Source organism: Elephas maximus, chromosome 16 (assembly GCF_024166365.1).
Source record: "Elephas maximus indicus isolate mEleMax1 chromosome 16, mEleMax1 primary haplotype, whole genome shotgun sequence".
NCBI classification, from domain to species: domain Eukaryota; kingdom Metazoa; phylum Chordata; class Mammalia; order Proboscidea; family Elephantidae; genus Elephas; species Elephas maximus.
In genome coordinates this window covers 13,872,654-13,889,712 of record NC_064834.1, presented here as the reverse complement: position 1 = coordinate 13,889,712, position 17,059 = coordinate 13,872,654, and the positions used below count along the sequence as shown (strand labels likewise).

Sequence of the window (17,059 nt, the reverse complement as noted above, 5' to 3'; positions counted from 1 at the left end):
ACGGAGGTAAATACGAGGTGGAGGTGGGGATGGAAAAAGCCAACGGTCAAAATCTAGAGAACAAGAAACAGGAGTAGTAGGGAGGAGCAGGGCAGAATACTAATGTTTTGCCTTATAATTAAAGGACTACGGACGAACATTACAATGACTTTTTTTTTTAATGGCTTCAAAATTGCATGGCTTTAACATCAAAGGTTGACACATATGGATCAATTATATAATGTCAGTACGGGCAGTCCCCAGGTTACGAACAAGACCTGTTCCTGTTTCTTTAAGCCGAGTTTGTAGGTTAAGTCAGAACAGACGCTTACAGTTCCTATCTGGCCTTACTTTAGCACAAGAAAGGGCTGGACGCCTTTCCGATGATTCAAAAAGTTGCATGTGCAGCAAGTGGAACTGATCCTGAAGAATCTGTTGCAGTTAAGGGTTGATTTAATCGTTTCGAAGTGAGGGCAAATTCACGTGACGTTATAGGGAAAGTACAAGTTGTCTGTAATGTAAGTCGGACAGGACAGTAAACCAGGGACTTACTGTATTCTTCTTGGGCAAAGCACTTTAAGGAAACTGTAGGAAAAGAACAATTCGAACCAATAACTATGGAATTTGTCCTAACCAGGGACAAGGAGAGTGAGCGCCTCCTTAAATTTGGTACTGGCACAACCCTTGTTGTTAGCTGCCTTCAAACAGATTCCAATTTGTGGTAACCTCGTGCGCGCAGAGTAGAACTCCTCCATAGGGTTTTCTAGGCTGTGACCTTTTGGAAGCAGGTCACAAGGCTGCCTTCTAAGGTGCTTCTGGGTGGGTTTAAACCCATAACCTTTTGGTTAATGGTCCAGTGCTTAACCATTTGTCCTTAATACTACCTTAAACTTTGTGCTCCAGGAGCCTCCACTGTCTCACCCATAACAGCCAAAAAAGTGGAAACAACCCAAATGTCTATTAACGGATAAATGGATAAGTAAAATACATTACATTCATACAATGGAATAATTTTCAACACAACATGGATGAACCTTGAAAACATTATACTAAGTGAAAGAAGCCAGACACAAAAGATCACATACTGTATGATTCCATCTATATGACATTCCTGAAAGGCAAATCCATAAAGACTAAATTAGTGCTTCCCTAGAGTTGCAAGGGAGCACTGGAGGAACTGGGGAATGGACTGCTAATAGGTATAGGGTTTCTTTTTGGGATGATGAATATGTTCTGAAGTTGACTGTACTCATAGTTGAACACATCTGTGTGAATTTACTAAAAAACACTGAATTGTATACTTTAAATGGGTGAATTGTATAGTATGTAAATTATACCTCAAAGCTGTTATAATAAAACAGGTGTTCAGTAACTGTCTACTGAAAGAAGAACTAAAAAGGATGAAAGCCAATGTGAAATCAGAGTTCCAAACTAAGATAAAAAAAAAAAAGTGACTCAGTGAAATATTATCCTTTTTATGAGGAGGCATGTTGTTGGCTGCCACGGAGTCGGTCCCCAACTCATGGCGAGCCCAGGCACAACGGGATCAGACAGTTGTGCATACAAAGAAGCAATTCTCAACCAGACTTCTGTACTATGCTCAGTTAAAATCATGGCCTTAGTTTGGTTCATACAGATTTTCTACTCAAAATTAGTTACATGTGGCAATTTGTGGTTTAAACATTGGCCTTGTTTGATATAATATGAACAATATAAATGTATTCTCAATTATCCATATCAATAATACTCTAAGACACCGTGGTATCTAAAACTTAGCTTTGTAAGTACAAAGTTTATTATTTCAAGTCTGAAATATGCTATAAGTTTCCTTACACCTGGTGGACCCTAGAAAGGGGAAAACCCAAGACTAACATGCTATTGCCTCTCTCTGGGGTTCCCCGACACTGAAGGAACACATAATGGAATTCGCAGTCATTCTTAAATGCCCTTCTGGTCTTCAGTGACCACGAGTAAAGATACATAAGGTGTTGAAAAAAATAGCAAGAAGGAATTAAGGAACTTACTTTCTTTTGATACTGTACAGCTCAAAACAAAACCAGACCTGTTGCCCCCAGGTGATTCTGACTCATAGCGACTCTATGGGACAGAGTAGAACTGACTCATAGGGTTTCCAAGGAGAGGCTGGTGGATTTGAACTGCCGACCTTCAGGATAGCAGCTGAGCCCTTAACCACTGCACCAGCAGGGCACCTAGGCTCTAGCTGGGTCAAAGGCCAGGACAGATTGCACCAACCAAAGGAAATGGACCTGTACTTCACAGAAAAACAAGTGCTGAGTTCAGGTCAGTTATGAGACAATGGCACACATGTAAGGAGAAGGTTATGTTTCTACAGTGAGTGAATTTTTCTACAAATTTTACCATGAAATTACAGCATCATTTAAAAGATGTTTATTCAGAAATTTATTCTCAGGAGAAAAAAAATTAATTTTCTCCTGAGAGTTGCAAATAAGTCATTATCCAGGTGATTTTCAATCTGAGCAATTTTATTCAGCTAGCTTTCTGTTAGAAACCTACCTTTTATGTCCAAGAAAAAAATGAAGCTACATAAAAGTCACAGTAAGACTGACAAAAATAAATTTTCCAAGAGTTCAATACAATTTTATCCCCAGCTTCTGTTTCATTTAAAAACTCAGTGTGCTATTTGAAAAATATGCTTTGTAGAACATGTGTCTTGCTTTTAACATGACACAGGAAGGTACCGCTACCAAAAAGTACCAAAATACTGAAACACATGTTTCAGAATAATTTATTAGTTCCATACCAACAATGACAGGGCTAAATATCCTATTTGCAAAAAACTAAGTAACATGTTACAACTTCTTCTTTAGAGACAAAAATTTGTCTATAGAGAATATTTATGTAGTCAAACTGAAATAAAAACTGTAAGAGTTACAGGTTAAAAAATATTTTTGTACAAACTACAATCATATAAATATTCAGGTATATGTTTGATACCATCCATTAAAAATAAATAAATCATTCACAAATTTACTATATGACACTCTCTTCAAAACTAAAAAGAATTTGGATAGTCTTTTCTATAGATGTACTCTGAGCAGTGGAGACTGAAAATTGAACTTCTTAAAAGTGGATTATACTGTCCCACTCATTCTCATTGAACATAAGAAATTTGTTCATATTTTTAATATTGATAGACCAAATTTTGGATAGTGGCCTCCACACTGAATAGTACAGCTAGTATAAATTTCTGCAAAGACTAAATCCCTTGCCCTGCGTGCCCAACTATTTGGCTGAAGACCCAACACCCAACCTGGATCTGCCAGCCCTATCTCCTGGAAGATGTTCCTTGTATCCCTAGCTTCTTTAGAGGGTCCAACTATGAATAAATAAATTATTTGAAACTGCAGTTACTACCTTCTAAAACTTCCATATCTCCTGTAATCTCAACCTCCCCCCGCCCCCAGCCCCGTTGCTTTGTCCCTCCTACTAAATTGGATTTTTTGAGCTTTGAAGTTCCCATACTCCTTTAGATAAACTGCAGGTTAAATCAGTGCTTCTCAGACTTGAAAGTGCATATGAATCACCTGGGGAATCCTATTTAAATGCAGACCCTAATTATCTGCTTGCTTCTAGGTGATCTGTAGACCACATTTTGAATAGCAAGGCATTAGGTAATCTAGCTATCCTCATATAAATTAGTTACTTCTGAAGCTGGATCAGTTTTACTCAGATCTTCTCCTAAACTTTGAATTCAGTTGCTTAACTCAGATGGAAAATCACTGTAAATAAAATTAAATGAGCCTCTGAATTTTAGAATCAAATCTCATTTGCAACTAGAAGTGGGTTCTTTGTTTGTTTGTTTGTTTTTTGCTCATTTTAATTAATAGTTTTATTCATCAGACTTGGTTTAAAGAACTCTAACCTTAGAATTTTCCTAGGGTCGAGATATTAACTTCACAAGCATTTTAATAGTCTATTCTAGTGCTTTAACACACTGATGGTCAAAAGATTTCTCCTAAAAGCAAATGGCAAACTAGAAAAAAACATTGCAAGCTACATAATAAAGGAATGCTATTTTTACTATAAAGAGCTTTAATATGTCAAAATAAGAAATAATCAAATATACCAAAATGGGCAAAGACATGAACAGCTGGAAAAAATGACCATCTTGGAAATCCAAAAGAATCAAATGAAAAATTATTATAATCGATAAAAGGGTTAAGGAAGGTGATTCAATTCAAGATCAACATGGAAAAATCAATACCTTTCCTACATGCCAGCAATAACCAATTAAAAAAAATGTCATGGGATAAAAGATCCCAACTGCCATAATAACTTTAAATATCTATGAAGTATCTAGAAATTAGAAATGTGCAAGACCAATACTAAGAGTACTATAAACATTTCTGAAGGACATTTTTTTAAAGACCTGAATGGGAAGCCCCAATAAATTCTATAAAGTAAATAATTTATTCACTGCAATACAACCCAATTACAATCCCAACAGAATTTTTTTTTTTAAATGAAACCTGAACGGCTGGTTCTGAAAGAAATAAAATCTGCTTTTACATAATATCTTAAAACTGAAAGGGCATCTGATCTTCAAACTAATTAAAACTGTGTGGTATTGGCCCAGGAAAAAACAGATCAAGTGAAAAGAACAGAGAGTGTCAGAAACAAACAAAATACATATATATATATATTTTTTTTTTTAGTTCATGTGTCATGGATTGAATTATGTTCCCCCAAAAATGTGCATATCAACTTGGTTAGGCCATGATTCCCAGTACTGTATGGTTGTCCTCCATTTTGTAAATTGTAATTTTATGCTGAGAGGATTAGGGTGGGATTGTAACACCAAACTTACTCAGGTCACCTCCCTGATCCAAAGTAAGGGGAGTTTCCCTGGGGTGTGGCCAACCCACCTTTTATCTCTCAAGAGATAAAAGGAAAGGGAAGCAAGCAGAGAGTTCAGGACCTCATACCACCAAGAAAGCAGCACCAGGAGCACAGCCGTCCTTTGGACCTGGGGTCCCTGCGCCTCAGGAGCTCCTCGACCAAGGGAAGATTGATGGCAAGGAATCTTCCTCCAGAGCTGACAGAGAGAGAAAGCTTTCCCCTGGAGCTGACACGCTGAATTTGGACTTCTAACCCACTAGACTGTGAGAGAGTAAGTTTCTCTTTGTTAAAGCCATCCATTTCTGGTATTTCTGTTATAACAGCACTGGGTGACTAACACAGCATGATAAGCGTAAGATTTTACATCACTGAGCAAAGGACAGGATATTCAACAAATAGGCTTGGGAAGTTGCACATTAATAGAAAGAAGAGTACCTCACAAAACACACAGTAATTGGTTAAAGAGCTAAATACTTTTAAACTAGTAAAGTGTTAAAATAAAATATAGTAGAATATTTTCATGGTTTTGGGATAGGGAGAGCCTTTTAAACCCATTGCCGTCAAGTCAATTCCAACTAATAGTGACCCTAAAGGATGGAGCAAAACTGCTCTATAGGGTTTCCAAGGCTGTAAATCTTTACAAAAGCAGATTGCCACATCTTTCTCCCTCTGAGTAGCTGGTGAGTTTGAACCACCAATCTTTAGATTAGCAGCCAAACACTTTAACTACTGTGCCACCAGGGCTCTTTTGAGCCTGCTTAAGCAAACCTGAAAATTCAGAAGCCATAGGGAAAAAGATAGGCAGATATGGCTACATGAAATACAAAAATTTTAGTACGTCAACCAACACTATAGACAATGCAACAGATTGGGAGAAAAATATTTGCAATACACGTATATATAATACAGATTTGTATCCACATATATGAATAAAGCATTCTTATCAATTTACCAATAGGTAAAAGAAAAAAAGCCCAGTTAAAAAATAGGTAAAGGATAGAATAAGCAATGGCACAGAAATATAAGCAGCCAATAAAGACAAAGATGCTCAAACTCACAAGTAAGCTGTAAAATGCAGATTAAAACAACAATGATTTTTTGCCCATCAGAGTAGCAAACATGTACAAGATTGATAGTATCAAGTGTTGACAGGTATGTAGAGATGAGTACTTTCACAAACTGCTGGTGGGAAAGCAGGGTGGTACACAGCCTACCCGCAGAGCAATTTGGCAGTATCTACCACAACTGAAAACACGCCTATTTTTCTAGCCAACAATTCTAAAATTCTAGATACTTACTCTGGAGGTACACTAGAATATATGCACAAGAGGCAAGAATGAGGGATATTCATTTTAGCATTGTCGGTAACTGTAAAAATCTGGGGACAGCTTAAATGTCCATCAATAAAGGAACAGTTAAATAAATTACAATAATTCAAACTGGTATACAATCAGCTGTTAAAAGTACGTACTAATATAAAGAGATCTCAAAGGCACGTTGCAAAGTTTAAAAAAATAAAGCTGCAGAAAAAAATGATTTATACTATATCATTCCACTGATACAGTATAAAAGAAGCTATAAATAGGTATAAAACCAAAAAACCCAAACCCAGTGCTGTCGAGTCAATTCCGACTCATAGCAAACCTATAGGACAGAGTAGAATTGCCCCATAGAGTTTCCAAAGAGCGCCTAGTGGATTCCAACTGCCGACCCTTTGGTTTGCAGCCGTACCAGGGTTTCCATACTATGCCACCAAGGTTTCCATAAATAGGTATATATACTATAAATGCACAGAAAAAGGACTAGAAGAAAATCCCCCAAACTTGGGATATCTCTGGGAGGGGAAATATTTGTTTCTTAAGCTCTATATGAAGTATTATTTCTTTTTTCTAAAGAATGTATTTTTTAATTATTTTAGTAATACAATTAAAATATTTATTTTATTTTATTTTTAATTTAAAGACAAACCAACCACCTGTTACCATCGAGTCGATTCAGACTCGTGGTGACCCTACAGGACAGAGTAGAACTGCCCCACAGGGTTTCCAAGGAGTGGCTGGTGGATTCCAGTTGCTGACATTTTGGTTAGCAGCCGAGCTCTTTAATCGCTATGCCACGAAGGCCCCTAAAGACAAACAGGGAAATAAAAAAAAGAAAAGTAATAAATATGAGGAAATGTTCAACTTCATAACCAAAGAAATAGAAATTTAAAATGAGTATTCATTTTTTACCTGTCATATAGGGGAAATTGTTTTTGGTTTGTTCAATGTTTACATTACAGTGCGGGGACACTAATACTTGTACATACCCCTGGAGGGGAAACATATACCAAAGCACAAGAAAAGACCTTCAGGCTCTCCCGTGGGGAGAGAGTTAAAAGGTGCACTGTCCTCTTTACAGATGGTCAGCTGCTCTCTGTTTTCAGCCCTTTGGTAGAAGTCCCATTCTCAGTCCTCAGGGCTCTTCCTCTCTCCTCTTATTTTCTTCTTCTAAACCTTTCTTGGAAAAATGTCTCAATGTCTCAAAAATAACTCAAATAAAAAACATGGGCACCTGGCCCACTTAGTTAAAAGGTGTTAGAAAACACAAGAATTTCATTCACACCCATGTACTATTCCAGCTGAACTCTATACAGATGATGGGACTGCTGCAGAAAGCCAACTACATGAAATAACAGGACCGACTCACCTTCAAATATGTATTTATTTCTAAAGATTATTATGTATTACAATATAGTTATATACCATCCCCTTTTTTCAAGACAAATATTTGTTAAACTGGCTAAACAATGCAGCTGGACAGAGAAAAAAATGAAACAGTAATATAAAACACCAAATATAGGAAGCATTTGAATAAATTATCTGAATGCATTTATCCTAAATACAAGTATAAATACAGTATAAGGAAAACAAGTAACCAATTTATACTCTGTCATCTATCAATAGCCTCCTGATAACACTAGTATCCCAAAGTTAGCTGAGAGCATCTACAACTCTATACATAACCCAAAACTAAACCTGTTGCTGTCAAGTTGATTCCAACTGATAGCGACCCTACAGGACGGAGTAGAACTACTCCATGGGGTTTCCAAGGAGCGGCTGGTGGATTTGAACTGCCGACCTTTTGGTTAGCAGCTATAGCAAGCCAAAGCTCTTAACCACTGCGTCACCAAGGCCCCACAACTATATATGTAGCAATTATTCAATATTATTTTGGCAACGTGGTAGACTAGAAAGTATGCTTAATTGGAAATCAGGACACCTGGGACATTATGCAACTGTGTGACTTTGGGCAAGTCATTTATTTCTGCTATGCTTTAGTTTTCTCAGTATAAAATTTGTGAATTGAACTGGTTGACCTCTAACCATTTAACTTTTTTAGAACTAAGTATTAACACTTCATTGAGAGTACTTATCATTAGCACTTATATTTTTTAAAAGAACATATACTAAGATATTATAAGATACAAAATTTGAATTTTAACCAGAAAACTGGATTTTTGGACTTTGGAATATGCAGTTTAAAAAAAACTGAAAGTAAATAGTTTAAACTGAGAAGAAAACATTCTTTTGTGGTTACAAGAGGGGAGAGGGAGGGAGGGTGGGAGAGGGGTATTCACTAATTAGATAGTAGATAAGAACTATTTTAGGTGAAGGGACAGACACCACACAATACAGGGGAGGTCAGCACAACTGGACTAAACCAAAAGCAAAGAAGTTTCCTGAATAAACTCAATGCTTCAAAGGCCAGCGTAGCAGGGGCAGGGGTCTGGGGACCATGGTTTCAGGGGACATCTAAGTCAATTGGCATAATAAAATCTATTAAGAAAACCTTCTGCATCCCACTTCGGAGAGTGGCATCTGGGGTGTTAAACGTTAGCAAGCAGCCATCTAAGATGCATCAATTGGTTTCAACCCACCTGGATCAAAGGAGAATGAAGAACACCAAGGACACAAGGTAATTACGAGCCCAAGAGACAGAATGGGCCACATGAACCAGCGACTACATCATCCTGAGACCAGAAGAACCAGATGGTGCCTGGCTACAACCGATGACTGCCCTGACAGGGAACACAACAGAGAACCCCTGAGGGAGCAGGAGAGCAGTGGGATGCAGACCCCAAATTCTCATAAGACCAGACTTAATGGTCTGACTGAGGCTAGAAGGACCCCGGTGGTCATGGCCCCCAGACCTTCTGCTGGCCCAGGACAGGAACCATTCTGGAAGCCAACTCTTCCGACATGGATTGGACTGGACAATGTGTTGGAGAGAGATGGTGGTGAGGAGTGAGCTTCTTGGATCAGGTGGACACTTGAGAGTATGTTGGCATCTCCTGCCTAGAGGGGAGATGAGAGGGTGGAGGGGGTTAGAAGCTGGCGAAATGGACACGAAAAAAGAGAGTGGAGGGAGAGAGCGGGCTGTCTCAAGAGGGGGAGAGTAATTGGGAGTGTGTAGCAAGGTGTATATGGGTTTTTGTGTGAGAGACTGACTTGATTTGTAAACTTTCACTTAGAGCACAATAAAAATTATAAAGAAAACTGAAAGTAGATATATAAATATATGTAATATATATATTCATTTTTCTCATTACAAAAAAAAAATTGCAGTATAAAAACTGACTAAATCTCTTAAGGTCTGTTGTAATAGCATTTGCCCCATACATGAATATAGATAATCATTTCCACTACTAAAATGATGACTCTCTAGAAGCTTACAAATTATAACAATTTCTTGTTACGACTTATTTTCTCGAGCATAGCTCCCTATATAATTATACACAGCGTGAATATGGTAATTTACTCAATTCTCCATATAACAATACAAACCTCATATTTAGCATCATGCTAATATTCAAATTAGTTCCCCATACATAGCGTAAATATTTGAGAGAAAAATCTACAAATTAAAAAAAGAGATATTCCTACCACCTCACACCTCACACCTACTAGGATGGCCATTATCAGAGGAACAGACAATAACAAGTGTGGGGATGTAAAGAAACTGGAACCCATGTTGTTGAGAATGTAAAATGGCTCAGTTGCTATGGAAAATAGTTTGGCAGTTCCTCAAAAAGTTAAAGGATTACCATGTGACCCAGCAACTCCACTCCTAGGTATATACCCAAGAGAATTTAAAGCAGAGACTCAAATACATGTACACAAATGTTCGCTGCAGCATTTTCACAAATAGCCAAAAGGGAGAAACAACCCAAATGTTCATCGATAGATGAACAGATCGACAAAATGTGATACATCCATGCAAAGGAATATTATTTGGCGATAAAGAAAACTGAAATTTTGATACATGCTACAACACAGATAAACCTAGGAAACACACTGAGTGAAATGAGTCAGACACAAAAGGACATATATGTATGATCCCACTTATATGAAATAGCTAGAATAGGCAAATGCATAAAGACAAAAGTTTATTAGTGGATACTAGAGACTGGGGGAAGAAGGGAATGGCAGTTACTGCTGAAGGAGTACTGAGTTTATTTAAAAAAAAAAAAAAAACCTGTCGATTCCAACTCATAGAGACCCTATAGGACAGGGTAGAACTGCCCCATAGGGTTTCCAAGGAGCGGCTGGTAGATTTAAACTGCCGGCCTTTTGGTTAGCAGCTGAGCTCTTCACCACTGCGCCACTAAGGGTGATGTAAAACTTTTGGAGATGGATAGTGGTGATGGCAGCACAACATGGTCAATGCAATTAATGTTAATGAATTATACTCTTTAAAATGGCAAACTTTTTGTTATATATTTTATCACAATACAAACCTAAAAAATAGATACTCTTATCCATAAATTGATATCCTCCCAGCCCCACTCCAATGAATTCTGGTCTCCTGGTCAATTCCACCTTCAACCTTTCTACCCCCTTCTCCCATCCTAGGCTCTCTCCTTCAAAAGAAAGGAAGAGTTAAGAGCATGGGTTTTTAGTCACAAAAATTTCCAACTCCAATCCCTAATCTGTCATTTACTATCTCTATGATCTTTGGAGCCTTGGTGGTACAGTGGTTAAGAGCTCAGGCTGCTTACCAAAAAATGTTGGCAGTTCAAATCTACCAGCTGCTTCCTGGAAACCCTAAGAGGCAGTTCTACTCTGTCCTGTAGGTTCGCTTTGAGTTGGAATCCACGCGACAGCAACAGGTTTGGTGTTTTGGTTTATGTTCTTTGGTAACTTCCTTAACTTTTTATGCTTCAATTTTTTTTATCTTTAAAATTGAATATTGGCTGGATGAACCCCTGAAAAACTATTGCCCTAAGGTAATCTTTAAACCTTAAACCAAAAATATTCTTAAAACCAAACAATAGTTTAGCTTAACTAGTAAATAATGTCTGTCTTGAGTTTTGTGTTCTTTTCAGATCTAACTATACGGGATCAAACTGACAACAGCAACTTGAAATATTATACAGAAACCTTAATGGGCAGTAAGTTTATGTTAATGGGGGAGGACAACTTGGAAAAGGAGGGTGAGAGTGGTTGCACAACTTGAATAATGTAATCAGTGACTGAATTGTGCACGTAGAAATTGTCGAATCAGTGTTATGCAATGTATATTATCAACGACAAAAAATAAACTATTTAAAAAATTGAATATCAGTACCAGCTGCAGAGGACTGTGAAAATAAAATGAGATTATATGCCTGGCACATTAATAATCACTTGATGAATGTTAGTTATTGTTGTTGTTGGCTTAATGCTCAGTAATATTTATTTTAAGAGTATCCAAAAAAAAAAGACTATTATTAACCGACCAGTGAATTTTTTCCTCAAACTTACATATAAAAAAAAAAAATTCATATTTCTCTGAGAAACTTAATATGTTCTATATATAATGCTGTGGAGTGCAGTGGTTAAGAGCTCAGAGTTAAGGCTGTTAACCAAAGGCTGGCAGTTCAAATCCACCAGCAGGTTCTTAGAAACCCTATGGGGCAGTCCTGTTGGGTCTCTGTGAGTCGGAATCAACTTGATGGCAACAGGCTTCGGTTTTGGTATACAATGATGTATACAGTTCAGAATTTGCATATTTTATGATTTTTTAAAAATTCTTTCTTCCCTTTTAGTCATGTCAACTATGTAAACTCCTCAGAGGCAGAACCTTGTTTCACACTTCTCTGTGCTCATATATTGTGCTTACTACATTGTAATTATTTGTTTCTCTCTCAGTCTCCTCTCCTGGGCTCTGAGCAACTCAAAGGAAGAGATCAAGATTCTCTTACTTGTATTTGTATTCTGAAGGCTCAGTAGTCAGACACATAATGTTGTGGTTGTTACCTGCTGGTTTGAATCAGCGCCATAGGTCTCAATAAATGTTTGCTGAATGAATAAGTAAATGTATTAATTCTTTTTTCCTCCCTGCACAGTAAGACACTGTTGATGGATTCATGCAGAAATCTTTGGGACCTAACCACCACACAAAGCTCTGCCTTGCCTCAGAAAAGCACTTCTACTTTAAAGTTTACCTGACATAAATAAAAAGTTTTAATCAAACACACACCAAATAAATGGGTTCAGTGACTAACCACATAAAGGCTAGCTCAAGAAGGATTTATAAGCCACTATTCTAATTAATGAATCTGTGGAACTCAACATGGAATAATCCAGTTACATAATCAAGAGGTTATCTCTTGCAAATTTATACCTACAGAAGACACAGTGAGAAAAATTATCAGAAAGCTAGTATCTGTAAACTGAAAGGTATAAATTAGTTTTATGCCTGAATTGAAGTCATTGTTTTCAATAGAAATAATAAGAGTCAACAGGCAAAGTGGTCCAAACCTGTCTCAGAAAACAGTCCTAGAGACTGAGAGACTAAATATTTGATCCCCGCTTAGTGATTTGAACTCCTGGAAGACTCCTTTTATTTCCGTATGGACAGATATACAGAACTTGTTCTATCTCCTAAAATAAAACCTCATCCATTTCTTAAAAGGCAAATAACCTGAATAGGCACACTCTGGATGCATTAGGTTCTACATTCAAGTAACTAAAACTATCCTTAGATTTAGTGTAAGCAGCCTGCTGCTGCAATAGAAACACTTTTCTTAGTTTTTAAGTTATATTTGTGGAAGGTTTCACTATATTATCTAAACTGGTTTTACACTCCATATATAATTTCATAAGTACACCGTAAAAGCATTCTACACTTGAATGAATCCGGAAAGAAACGTGATCTTAGCACACACCCCCGTCTTCCAACTCAATACGCTCCAGAAGAAACACATCTTATTTTTTTTTTCTCCCTCCCGCCCCCACCCCACGCTTCACTTTAGAGCAGCAATCATTCATTATCCTACTCAGCCTCTCCGCCAAGAAAACCTTCCCAACTAATACTAGTTCACCAGGGCCCTCCTTTCGCATCTCAGGGAGTCTACGGGACGTTTCTTTGGAGGTGGGGGGCAGCGCAGGTCCGGGTCGCCACCATTCCCGCCCTGCCATTTGAGACCCAGGTCCTGGCGCGCTCTCCCAACGACAGAGCCCGGGGAGCTGCGACACTCAGTCCCCTCTCCCACCCACCCCAGCGATTAAACAGCGCAGAGCAAACCGGGCCCCACCTCTGTGCCCCATTCAACGTACCCTCCTTCTCGCTGTACCCCTGTTCTTCCCACTTCTTCCCCGATGTAGCTCGATTCCTTTATTCAGTTCCAAGTCCCGGTAACACCCTGCTCCCAATACACACAGCCCTCCAATCTCCGACCCCTGCCCCTTGGACCTCACTACACCCCAGTCCCTCCCCCTGGACCTCCCAGCAGCTCCAGCCCCCCCCGCGTGCCCCAGCGCAGCCCGGCGCCCCGTCCCTCTACCCACGGGACCCGTGTCCTTCCCCGCACGTCACACTCGGGTCCATTTCTCCCGCAACCCGGTCTTCCCTGCAGCCTCCCCAGGAGCCTCCCCCTGCACCCCGTTACCTCCAGCCCCGCCCCCCTGAGGCTGTCGCACACACGGCTCCCGCCGCCGCATCCTTAACCGCCGCGGCTGCTATAGCTACAGGGAGCCAAGGCAACCAGCTCTCGCGACACTTTCCTCGGCTACGGCGAGAACAGCCGAGGAGAGTCTCTCGCCAGAAAGTGCACGAGTCAGGCTTGAGGGCTGAGGCATATCTCGCGATAGTAGCGTACTTAGTAAAATGGCGGTCGCAAGGCGTTTGGCGGGTGGTTTGGGAGGGTCTGGCGGTGGGAAGAGGGCAAGTATGAAGCTTCGGCTGGCCCGGGAGTCGGGGAGCTGTTGCAGGCGGGATGGTCCAGATTTGGGGGAGGTTAGTATAGGAATCCTACACTGGGATAGCTTTGAGGATGTGGCTTTCTTTTCCCAAACTACCTCAGACTTAGAGCAGGGTCGCCTTTAGCTGAAGTTAAGTTTTCCCGGCATTTTTCTTATGCATGCGGAGTAGTCGGAGATGGAGAGGGCAGGCCAAAAACTTGCCTTCCCATCTCCTCACCCCTTTCCTTCAAAGAGTTTTTTTTATCAAAAAAGCTTGCATTCGTTCTTCACCCCCCCCCCCCCCCCCCAGTTTGTCAACGGTATTTGGCTTCAGGAAATGTTTTCCCAGGGGTGTTCCGCTCCCATCAGTTCGCCAGACCAAAATAGGAAACAAAAGTTAAAAAATCGGACACACAAGCGTAGGTGTTTAGCTGTGGATACGGAAGGGGACTGCGTTGGTGTGTGACCTGAGCTTTGCGCTTGTGACTTGCTGGCCTATGGATACATCATCCTTGCTTCGTGACTCTGTCAACACTTAGGTCTTTCTCTGCTCTTGGAAAACTGTAAATGCAGACTGATAGGGTAGCATCTGGCACAGAAGGTGATTTAGAGAACGTTGGTCAGCAAGGAAGAGTAAAGCCCAGAAGGGAACAAATAAGGAGGTAGAAATACTGTAATAAATGAATTCATTTTCACCTCTTGCAGCCTCCTGAATACCACTCATAGTGTGACGTAGTCCAAGCCAGGGCTGTCCAGTAGAAATATATTGTGAGCCACATTATACAATTTAAATTTTCTAGTAGCCACGTTTATAAAAAGTAAAAACAGGTGAATTTAATTTTAATAATATATTTAACCCAATGTATTTAAAACTATCATTTTAACGTGTAATCAGTATGAAAAGTTGTTCTGAGATATTTCACATTGTTTTTTCTTACTAAGTCTTCAAAATCTACTGTTTATTTTATTACTAACAGAACATATCAATTCAGACTAGGCATATTTCTGGAGCTGAACAGCCACTCGTGACTACTAGTTACTGAACAGGGCAGCTTTAGATCCTAGAACTGTGCAGGTGACTGAGGGCAGGTGGGTGGGAGGTATTATGGGCTTGTGTTTTATGTAAAAGAAACCCTTGAAGTTGTTAACTCAAATGGCTGCAGAGGCTAGGCAAGTAATATTAATAAAAGAAAAAGATGACCTGGTATAAACAACAGCAGCGGGGACTAGGACCCACTTGAAATTACAAACCCCTATCTAAAAGGGCTACCTTTCCTGAGTTTTAAAGCACGGTGGCAATCAAACAGCAGATGTCTATGAGCAGTATAGACAGCTAGCCCTGCTTCCAGTGTGAACTATGGTATTCAAATGTGTGAAACATTTTTGAAGAAAGGTTGTTTTAACAGAAAATGGTGTCTAGGCTAAGGGATGCCAGAGATTGAGAATTTGACTACATTTCTGGCTGGATCTTGTACAGGTATACACTTTAATGCATTAAGCCACCATTGTTTGATGATCCTTTCCATAAAGGTTATCCTGTTCTTTTTTTGTTTCATATTTCCCAATTAAACTTCTGATAGTAATTTGACTTCTAAGTAGACTTTACTACTTAGGAGATAATTTCAAAACCAACCTGGGCTCCCTGTAATTTCATAAACTTGTATCATGATTTTTTGTTGTATATAGGATTTCAGACATTCTGAACTTGAAAAAATGTTTTTAGGTTTTCAAAGCCTCTGACTGGTAGACACTACTTTTTTCCCCAGTTTTAAGGGTTGTTGTTGGTAGTAGCTGCCATACAGTTGGCCCCAGACTCATGGCAACCCCATGCACAACAGGATCAGACCATTATGATCCATAGGGTTTTCACTGGCTGATTTTTTGGGAAGCACATTGCCAGCCCTTTCTTCCTAGTCTTAGTCTGGAAGCTCCATTGAAACCTGCTCAGCATCATAGCAACACACAAGCCTCCAGTGACAGATGAGTGCTGGCTGTTCTGAGGTGCACTGGCCGGGAATTGAACCCAGGTCTCCTGCATGGAAGGCAAGAATTCTACCACTGAACTACCACTGCCCTCAACTTTAAGGGCAGGCATTTAATAATTATTTTATGGTTGACTGTGAAATCTCTTTGTCACAGGAAACTTGTTATTCATCTTTGTACCTCTGATGTCTGACATAGTACCTGGTATACAGTTGTTACTGTTGTTAGCTGCTGATTGAGTTGGCCTTCAACCCGTGGTGACTCCAGGCACAATGGAATGAAATGCTGCCTGGTCCTTCACCATCCCCATAATCAGTTGTGGATCAGACCATTGTGTTCCATAGCCTTTTCACTGGTTGGTTTTCTGAATTAGATCATACTCAATAAACAATTGTTGAAGTTACGTAGTTCTTAACCTTTTTTGAGGGGGCTCACAGACTGATAAACCTGAGAATCTGTTGAAAGCTGTGAACCCTTATTCAGATTCTGTCTGTGACCAATTCTCCTCAGCCCACCCCCAGAGTTCACTACAGCTTCTGTAAACAGATCCTGTACAGGCCCATAGCTTCCAACTTCGAACACCTGAGATTTCTCTTCCTAGTAGCATGCTTAGCTCTCCCTGGAAGTTAACTTAACCAGGAGGAATCTACAAACCAATGATACATGAGATTTGGTGGATATATATTCCATTTCCTAACCAGGGCAATTCTGAGGTACGTTCTACTGTAATGTTTCTCAAAATTTGCTAGCATATAAGAATCAGATGGAGAGATTAATAAGACACAGATTCCTGGGACAAGAGTTTGTATTTCCAACCAAGCTCCTAGAAGATAACTGATGGTGCCAGTTCATGGATCACAATTTAAACAGCATTGTTCTCAGAGAGTTCCCAGTGGATTCTGCCCCAGTTGCCCAAAACACACTTTATTGACTTTCCTCCCACTCCTTTATCCTGCTTGGCTTTCTGGGATTACCTCCCAAATGAACTACTTGCATCCAAATCTTTGTTT

The 17,059-nt window shown here is 39.5% G+C and overlaps 1 protein-coding gene and 1 non-coding gene across 3 annotated transcripts in view; both read right to left on the bottom strand.

The window, feature by feature from the left end:
* The window catches only part of USP54 (ubiquitin specific peptidase 54), a 126,781-nt gene extending 112,922 nt beyond the window's left edge, over window positions 1-13,859 (bottom strand). The window contains exon 1 of one of the 2 annotated variants that reach the window (XM_049856046.1): window positions 13,775-13,859. The gene's annotated coding sequence lies outside the window, so the exon portion shown is untranslated. Of the gene's footprint in view, window positions 1-13,442; window positions 13,517-13,774 lie in introns of those variants that run through there. The other variant, XM_049856050.1, reaches the window with a different exon arrangement.
* A 2,209-nt stretch (window positions 13,860-16,068) lies between these two features.
* TRNAG-UCC (transfer RNA glycine (anticodon UCC)) lies at window positions 16,069-16,139 on the bottom strand. The gene has a single exon. It is a non-coding gene; the product is annotated as a tRNA-Gly (tRNA).
* Window positions 16,140-17,059: the final 920 nt, after the last annotated feature.